This window comes from Psittacula echo (genome assembly GCF_963264785.1).
Source record: "Psittacula echo genome assembly, chromosome: 2".
Taxonomy (NCBI): Eukaryota; Metazoa; Chordata; class Aves; order Psittaciformes; family Psittacidae; genus Psittacula; species Psittacula echo.
In genome coordinates, this window is record NC_137737.1 from 51,157,099 (window position 1) to 51,165,890 (window position 8,792).

Here is an 8,792-nt window from a genome sequence, read left to right on the forward strand (position 1 = left end):
TATACCAGAATATTTGCTAGCAGCTAGCCTTACTAGCTTTGTTGTTTGCCAAGCAACAATTAGAAGAGCTCAACGGACATACAGGTAAGCAGCAAGGTTAGCAAGAGTTAAATACATTATCAAATCCTGCAGCCAATCCTTATGAGTAATGGCATATATAAAACATATAGTTTACAGAGAGAAATCTGGAGAGGGAAGGGGGGAAAATCTAGTATAAGTAATGCTTAAAGCTAGATGCCACAACCCCTCCTAACATGTACTAGCCTAAAACCAGTGAGCTACCAGCAGGAAGACACAACACATAGAAGCACATACAATACCACTACATCTTTTTCCTATATTAGCTTTTTTTTCTTGTATTAGCCAGTCAATTTAGGCCAATATCTTGAAGCAAAAATTCAACCCTCAAGCTCCTAGTTATAATAAGCCCGTAGGAAAAGCCACTTAGATGTAAAAAATAAATCACATCTTTTCCTAGAGAACCTTGTGCACACTGGCAGTCATGTTGATTTCAACATATACTTCTTTAAACACTTCAGCTGATTGTTTAAAAACAGTGCTGCAATGTTACATGATCTGACTCAAAAGATGCACTGATGTATCCTAAGTAACACAAATCTGAAGCTGGGACCAAAAATGAGGCAACATGACCAGTTCTTAACAGATTACTCTGACCCTAAAAGGCAACTCCTCCAAAGACAGAGGAATTATTTCAAAGAAGTATCTGAGGTTTCAATATTCTTTTGTGTGTTACTGTTAAGTTTTTACTTGCCACTAACAAAGTCTGGAATTAAGACATGCCAGCAGCTCTTTAAAGAAAACAAACTGTTGATATTCCCCTCTTAAACATTTGGGTGACAGTAAGAGTTCATCTCTGACCAATCATTATTTCTGCCAGTTACCATAAAGCATAAATGGCAGTGTTACAATTTTAGGCATCAGAGGAACTTTTTTATTGTATACAAAAGTATCTTAGCAATATTTAAATGAAGAAAGTTTTCTGCATTTTCTGGGTTTTTTGTGGTGTTTTTTTTTTTCTTTTTTCCACTAAAATCAGTAGTTCTAAGGCTAGTAGGAATCTACATGGTGAAAATGCCTAGGTGTTTCAAAGAAGCAAACCATATACCTTCCTGCAAAATGAAAAGCAAAAAAATCTCAACTGTCCTAAACAAAATGGCATGACAAAAAATTTTCTTCCAACCTCAAATCTGTCAAGCAATTTGTCTCCAAAACCACAAGCAAGGCTCATTAAAGGGTTATTTTTGCAAAGCCAGAGGAAGCCAGCCCACATTAGGTAATTTCCCACCTCCAACCATAGAAAAATCTTCAAAGTCTAAGAAAAAAACCAAGCAGAAATACTCCAGATAAAAGAATTTGTTTTCATGGCCTTGTTTGCTTGCAAAAATTCAGTTACTTGTGTTCATAACTGTACTATGCTTATAGGACAATACCAGCTAGTTTAACTTCTCCCCTGGAGCATGAACAAATCAAACATTCAACTGTTCATGTGAACCAAAAGCCTCCACAAGCTTACAGATTTCTCAGTCCTCACAGGAGAAGTCGGCCTTCTTCTGGCCTACCAAGCAGAAGCCCTGACTGCTCATACCTACTCAAGGCAACTACCAGGTGTACACAATCAGGCTTGAGACTTGCCTCTTTGGCACAACACAAAGCTAGATCAGTTTAGTTATCTTGAAAACTGGCTCATAAACTCTTTACAGCAAAGTCCTCAGCTACATAAAAGGCATGAGAAGAATTACAGAAGACAGATAACTTAGACAGCTATAAACTTTTATAAGATCAGATGACAAAGAATAGAGGAAGTAATCAGATGCATAACCAGCCGGGATGACAAAGCAGCACCCCTAACTAAATATGGAAGGGAAGAAGGCATCCAAACAAGAAATTCTTGAATCAGTCAGGAGGGAATTCAGACAGCAAGTGGCAAACGACCTCTGCAGTCAGCCTAGTCAGAAAAAGTTATCTATTTCTGGCCATGAAGCAACGGGCAGCACAAAGAGTCCTGAAAGATGTCAGAATAGCTCCAGCTCAGTGACTAGCAGCAGTCACCTGGGTAGAGAGAGGAGTTCCAAATTCCTGATTTGTGCCATTCATAGAAGCAGCCAGTCATCAACATCCTGTACAAGCTGCATTGCCGTCCAATTCCTAGTACCTGCCCTGTTTTCTATGAACGTACCAAAAGGATTGCATCCTGCTGGCAAGGCAGCAAGAGTAAATACCCCTGTTCCAAATCCCAGTTCAGCCTGAGCTTGTGACTGACCTACTCAACAACAACTGAGCTACTTAGAGACTTCTCCGGCATCTTAATAGATGATGCACACACTCAATATTTGGGAACTGCAACCTATGATTAAAAACCCTATGATTCCAAGAGTTTTATTAGAAAGCAGCGGGTCAGCTGGACCTGTTGAAACTTTACACTCCTTCAAAGTAGAAACAGGACTACAGTACCATTAATACTGTTGTGGATCCAGAGCCATCCAAAGAACACCAAGCAACACACACACACAGACTTTCAAAGTTCTCGTACTTCTTAATTTGATTTTTATATAGGTAACCTTTAAGACATCTTTAATAAGTTCATTATTATTTACAGTCCAGCAAATTCAGACATATACAAGTATTTTCAGTCTTCAAGTAACAAATTTGATCTGAAGTCCAGTCACTTCATTTGCTCACAAGCTACATATTTCAAACACAACCCATGAATTGTAGTTATCTGCCCGTATCTCTCCAAGCTACCCATTTAAAAGAAGGGTAAATAAAGATCAACCATAAAGCACTAAATATTTAGCAAGGCTTCCAAGACACAACTGTACCAGTGCCTCAAGTTCTCACTGGCTTGTAGCAGTCACTGGCTTCAATACACAGACTCTGGTTACAGAAACCACCTTCTGGTGTCATCCCACACCCTTATGAAAAGAAAAAGGTAAATCTCACACCACAACTCTTCAGAACAAAACATAGCTCAGGCAACAATCAAAGACGTTTTATCTAGTACAGCTCAAACACACAGGAAGCTATACAAGTCCCCAGACCATGGCCAGCTCCCAAACAAAATGAAGAGATCTTTGTCAGTTCAAGCAACAGTATCCGGGATGTGCCACCCGTAACTGAGCGAGACCATGAGCAGCACTGTGCTTGCACTATGCAAGTGCTAACAGAAAAATGCCCACACCGTATACCAGAAAACTCTGATAAGTGCAATACAATGAGAAAACTCAGGTAAAGTTGGCAATGAATTAATCTGACAAACACATTTAAACAATGCACCAACATTTTTTCTTCCCCTGATATAGGTACAATGTGGTACAGACTACGGTATACTAAAAACTTCAGTACTTTGAACTTCTACATACCCAAGAAAGCCTAGAAAAGCTGCCACAGTTTAACTTCACAGGTTCCTTAAATTTATTGTTTCACAGAAAAATGTAAATTTACCAGATAATTAAAGTTAATAAAATAAACTTAAATAGCAATGTTTATACTCATTACATTAATACTACCACAGAATTCCTGTGAGATGTAATAAAATGAGCATTCAAAAAAGCTTAATTTAGAAACAGGATGTTTGCTGTAAGCACGAGACTATGTCAGAAAACAGGGTGGATTTGAATACTGTGATTATTATACAAGATGATGCAGTTTATGCAGGGGAAAAGGCAGGTAAGCTGACTGCTTTACCTTGCAGTTCAAGTCCTATTTAATAAGAACAACCACCAAAAAAAAAAACCAAAGCAAAAAAAAAACAACCAAAAAAAAAAAAAAGCCACCTGCACAAGGCTCCCTCACCCCTCAAGGCAAGAAGTATCAAAAAAACCTCTCTATTCCTCTCCTTCCCAAGGGGAGTGAGACAACTGTGGCAAGAACTACAGGACTTCATCCGTATTACTGCCTGGCACACAGAAAGCCTTCAGACAGCAAGAAGGAAGAATCCATTAAAAAGCAATTAATCTACCAAAAACGGAAAGAGAAGAAATCTAAATTCTTCGTCTCTCAACAAAACACAAGCAAGCTAACAAAAACCAGGAAAGGAGGTGGATCAGTGACGAGGCTACCCTCATGCTCTTGGCCAATACTCTGCTGCTTATCAAGCTGATCTATGAGCATACCCTAAATCAAGGGGAACTTATTCACAACCTCTCCTTAAAGCAAAGGGGCATTTTTCCAAAACACAACAACTCAGGTGTCCAAATTTGGAATTGTGGCATACAAATATCTGAACACTAGCACTCTCCTAAAACTAACCATAAAAGGCTATTTTATACAAAGTAAAAATATTCCTAACTCATTTTAAAAATGTATGAACTGTGTTTAAGTGATTAACAACAGCAAAAGCCTCAACTGGCAAAGATCAGGTTCAGAAAGTTTTAGCCAAACAATAACATGCAACCAGATGATCCTTCAGGGAAAATAAGTTTAAAATTCCTACGCACATCCCCTAACTACTTTTTGAAGGCACAGTTCTTCTTAAGCCAACCAGCGAGAACAAATGTTACACTAAAGCAAGCACCAATTTCTTTTTCAGAACCATGACAGCTGTCATAGATTCAGGCTACATGTTAAGAACAGAAAACAATTTCTTCTAATCAACAGAATTAACAACAGTTCAACAAAAAGTGGCTGCAATGTAGCTATTTACAATCCTTAGTAAATGGTGAGTTCTCACTAATACCTACGGGTTTTCAGCACTTATTTGGAACAAATAGAAAAAAAAAGAAACCTACAACTGGTAACCGTAAGAGTGAAATTCATATGCCTGAATTATTTCTTTCTTAACAGTTAAATGAACAGAAGCAGGGTAATGCTTTCATTAAGTCTGAACTTAAAAATCTAACACCTGTTCAAATCCAGTATTTCATCAAAAGCAAAAAAAATATAACTTAAGCCTGGTAATATAATCAACTACAGTTATAAATTATCTTGAAATAAACAGTTCTCCTTTAAAAGATATAAGAAGTTTTGACAAAGCTAAGTAATTTCTCACTAATCCTTCCATTCCTTAAACAAACCAATACAAAGGAAAAGCTGTTGGCAGAAAATGTTTTCAAGACACAGCTGATGAGGTTCTTCATAAGTATTATTAGAGAAATGGAGCACTTCCTTCTTAGGGAGGAAAAAACTAAAACATTAAACTTCACACAACTAAGTTGACAGTTAAGGCAATAAATTCAAAATATCACTATTTATATGGTAACAAACAGATGGTCTGCTCAAGTCTTCAATTCCAGTGTACTGACCTGACCGAGATACACTGTCCTCTGCAGCCAGCAGCACAAGAGCAGAACATGCTAACACGGGTGGCTGCACTCTACCACCAACCCAATGTGACACTGCAGTCAATTCCAGACTAGAACTTCAGTGCCTCTGAACTCATAGTAAAACACAGTAATAACCTTCATGTCACATAACCTCAGCTCACAGACCTAACTGCACCAAGCACAGACATACAGAGGCAGGAGACCCAAAGTTTTATAGTTCAAAAGAAAACCACAGGTATTTGTTTTCTCAGTACAGTCCAAATACTATTAGGAATTCATGTATTATAGTCACTGAGGTGATGATTTAACATAAGTTGTTTCCTGTCTCCATGTACATTCCAAAACTTCTAGTGGATGAAAGAAGGAATACAGTAGATAGATAAATTTGTATGTCTATTAAAAAAATAAATAGCAAAACACATTATTTCTCCAACTAAAAATTCTGTGTTACACAGATGCCTTGCATCCTTCCTCACAAAGTCCAGCCAAGATAAATTAGTAAACTGCATCAATCTAGGAAAGACAAAAGAAAACACCAGAGAGAAAAGCTGTTTTGGTAAGAATGTGCTGTAGTCAGAAAGCACAAGTGCTAAAAAAGACAAATCTGATGGAGAGTGAGGGGGAACTCTGCAGTTTGCAGATAGAGAAATTAACACTGCAGTTTAAATAATTTAAATTTATTCTCAAATATCTGGGATTACTTAAGAAAATTAAATCCTACATTACCTTCAATTTCAAACAGTCTCTTGTTCTCCACTGAAAAGGCAGCGCAAGTGCCAAAAGGGGAAAACAGTTTCAGTATTGTGCTCTAGTTCTCATTTTGGCTGTCTAAAATAAAAACCCACAAAAAAGTAACCATGGACAAGGTCTGTAAATACGTTTACTCACAAATGGCCAAACAAAACTTCCCTGACAACGTAATCCAGTGAACTATATGGTAGTTTAACTACCAGGCTCTTCAGCATCAGTTGAACATAAAATCCCTCCTAACCAGAGTACAAGGATCTCCAAAAAGTAAACAAAAATTAAGGTGAGCAAGCAGCAATAAGTGCAACCTCAGAGGACCAGGAAGACACAGCACAGTTTCATTCCAGCTGTTCCCTCTGTGTCAACACCTTGTTCTTATCACTTCTGGACACTTTATATCCTAAAAACTCAGCGCTTGGTCACTGATTAACTATTCAATGTCACAAGCTTCACCATTCACACATTAGCATTGTTATAAATTTAGCTTCTATGATGTTGTTGTGTCCAAATGAGAACCAAAAGAGCAGTTCATTATTATCAGAACTCAAAACAAATTTGCTCAGTATTTTGAATAATCTTTCTTAATGCCTTCATCAGAACGGCTCAAGCCTGCAGCACTGGTTTTCAGCTGCCCACAAAGAGCTCGGACAGTAAAAACATAGCACAGCTTAAAGCACTGCTTCAAACAGGAACACCGGTCATAAATACTTTCAGTTCCCAACTCACCGTCCTCTCAGAACTCCTGCGAATATTGACAACAAACTGTGCTCCTTACCTGCCTGTAACGATGTTCAACTCAGCTCGGAACTTGGCGACAGTGACTTCAAAACACCTGACCACTACTGCCTTCACCCACAACAAACCTCACTATTGACCCTGCTCTGAGCTATAAACACAGAATAGGAACTGTTTCTATCACAGGGAAAAGAAAAGCCCATTTAGTTTACAAATATGTCAAAACAATTCACAGCGGGAAAAAGAAAAAGAAAAAAAAAAAAAGGAAGGATTCTACGTAAAAGGCCTATTCAACAAGATCAAGAGCAAACACTGAAGTAAGGCGCTCCCTCACCTTTCTGTAACTGAAACCACTGGAAAAAAAGAAATCGAAATGTGGATTTTATTCCCCCGCCACGGACCTTCTCTGCTTACAGCAACCCGGCGACAAAACCGACCTGGGATAGCACGGCCCGGGGAGCCCGAACTGTACCTCCCCGCTCCGCGTTACGGCCTGAACCGCAGGCAGCAGCGGCGCATGGGGGCCGACTCGCTTCCTCCCTCCCCGCCCCCAAGCGCCGGCGCTTCTCACCGTCCCCCCCACGCAAACCTCCTTCAGCCCGCCCTGGGCCCGTCGCCATGCGGCTCCCGAACGGCTGGGGACAAACCTCGGAGACAGAGGACACACCTGCTCCCGCGGTGGACCCTCCGCCGCCAGCGCTCCAGCGTGCAGCACGGCGGCGGCGCCGGCCCAGGCCCAGGCCCTCGCCAAGCCGCGCCGGAGGCCCCGTTACCACCAACACTGTTGCTAAGAACCGAGGCCTGGCCCAGAACGCAACACTACACCCCCCACTCCCCTCCCCCCCAACCCCACCGCCCTTCCCCTCACACGGCCGGCCGAGCCTAGGCGCGCTCGGAGAAGCCTCGACTCCCTTCACTCACCCGCGCGGTACCTCCGGAGCTCTCCCGCCAGCAGCGCCGGACAACGGCAACTGCGGCAGCTCTTCGCCGCCGCAAACAGGAAGCTCTGTCACCGCGGAACGTCACTTCCGCGAGGCTGTTTCCGGAAGTTTCTCGAACGGCGTGCTGCTCCCCCATCGCCTTCCCCCTCCCGCCGCCCGCGAGGAGAGACCGCCCCCTGCCGGCGGCCGACGGCTCGGCAGAGGGCGGGGCTTCGCGCCTGGCGGGCGGGGACGGGGGGGGGTGCAGGTGCTGAGGGGAAGGAGGGGGGGGATGGACGGTTACCGCAATAGACGCGTTCGGGAGGCCTGCCGCAGGGAGCGCTGCCTGCAGAGCTGCGGCCCACAGCGCAACAGGGACGTGCGGCTGCTTCTGCGAGTACAGAGGAGGCCGCGAAGATGCTCCAAGGGCTGGAGCATCACTCCTGTGAAGACAGGCTGAGAGAGCTGGGCTTGTTCAGCCTGGAGAGGGCTCCAGGGATTTTTAAGGTCCCTTCCAGCCCAAACCAGTCTATGCATAGGTGAGTTTGGTTGCTTAAAAGCCAAAATGTCTTCCCCCATGTGTGTCTTTTACTCTCAGAAACAGTAACCCCCACACTTGGTTATTCTGGGCCAGATTCGGCGTTTTCCATCTGGCACATGTACAGATGCTGTTTGGATACATTTGAGCATCCTTTGGGTTATACTTTAGTATGTGGTTTTCTTAGTTGTCATGGCTGAGAGCAAAGTATAAGCAGCCAAGTTATTCTATTTTAAAAATTTGGACTTTATCCATTATTTAGATTTGCTGTAAAAATATGTTTCTCATCCTTTATTTAAAAAGTTGTGCAAGGCATTGATTTACTGATCACCAAGGTGAAACTAGAGAGTTTCCACACCTAAAACGTGTGCTCCACAAATTGAAAGGCTACTCACCGTTTTGGAGGTGCTTCTGTGGGAGTGGGATCAGCTCAAATGGAAAAAAGCAAGCTTGGAATAACAGGAAAACCTAATACAACTGAGCAAGACGAGGTAGGACAACCCTAAGTATAGGCTTGGTGTTTTGATTTGACGCTAAGTAGCAGTCATGGAAACAAGTCTTTAAAATTAG

The 8,792-nt window shown here is 41.9% G+C and overlaps 1 protein-coding gene across 3 annotated transcripts in view; it reads right to left on the reverse strand.

Moving 5' to 3' along the window:
* The window catches only part of DNAJB6 (DnaJ heat shock protein family (Hsp40) member B6), a 59,422-nt gene extending 51,583 nt beyond the window's left edge, over nucleotides 1-7,839 (reverse strand). For 2 of the 3 annotated variants that reach the window (XM_080610360.1, XM_080610361.1), the window contains exon 1: nucleotides 7,686-7,838. The gene's annotated coding sequence lies outside the window, so the exon portion shown is untranslated. Of the gene's footprint in view, nucleotides 1-7,685 lie in introns of all 3 variants that reach the window. The other variant, XM_080610359.1, reaches the window with a different exon arrangement.
* Between the last annotated feature and the right edge of the window lie 953 nt (nucleotides 7,840-8,792).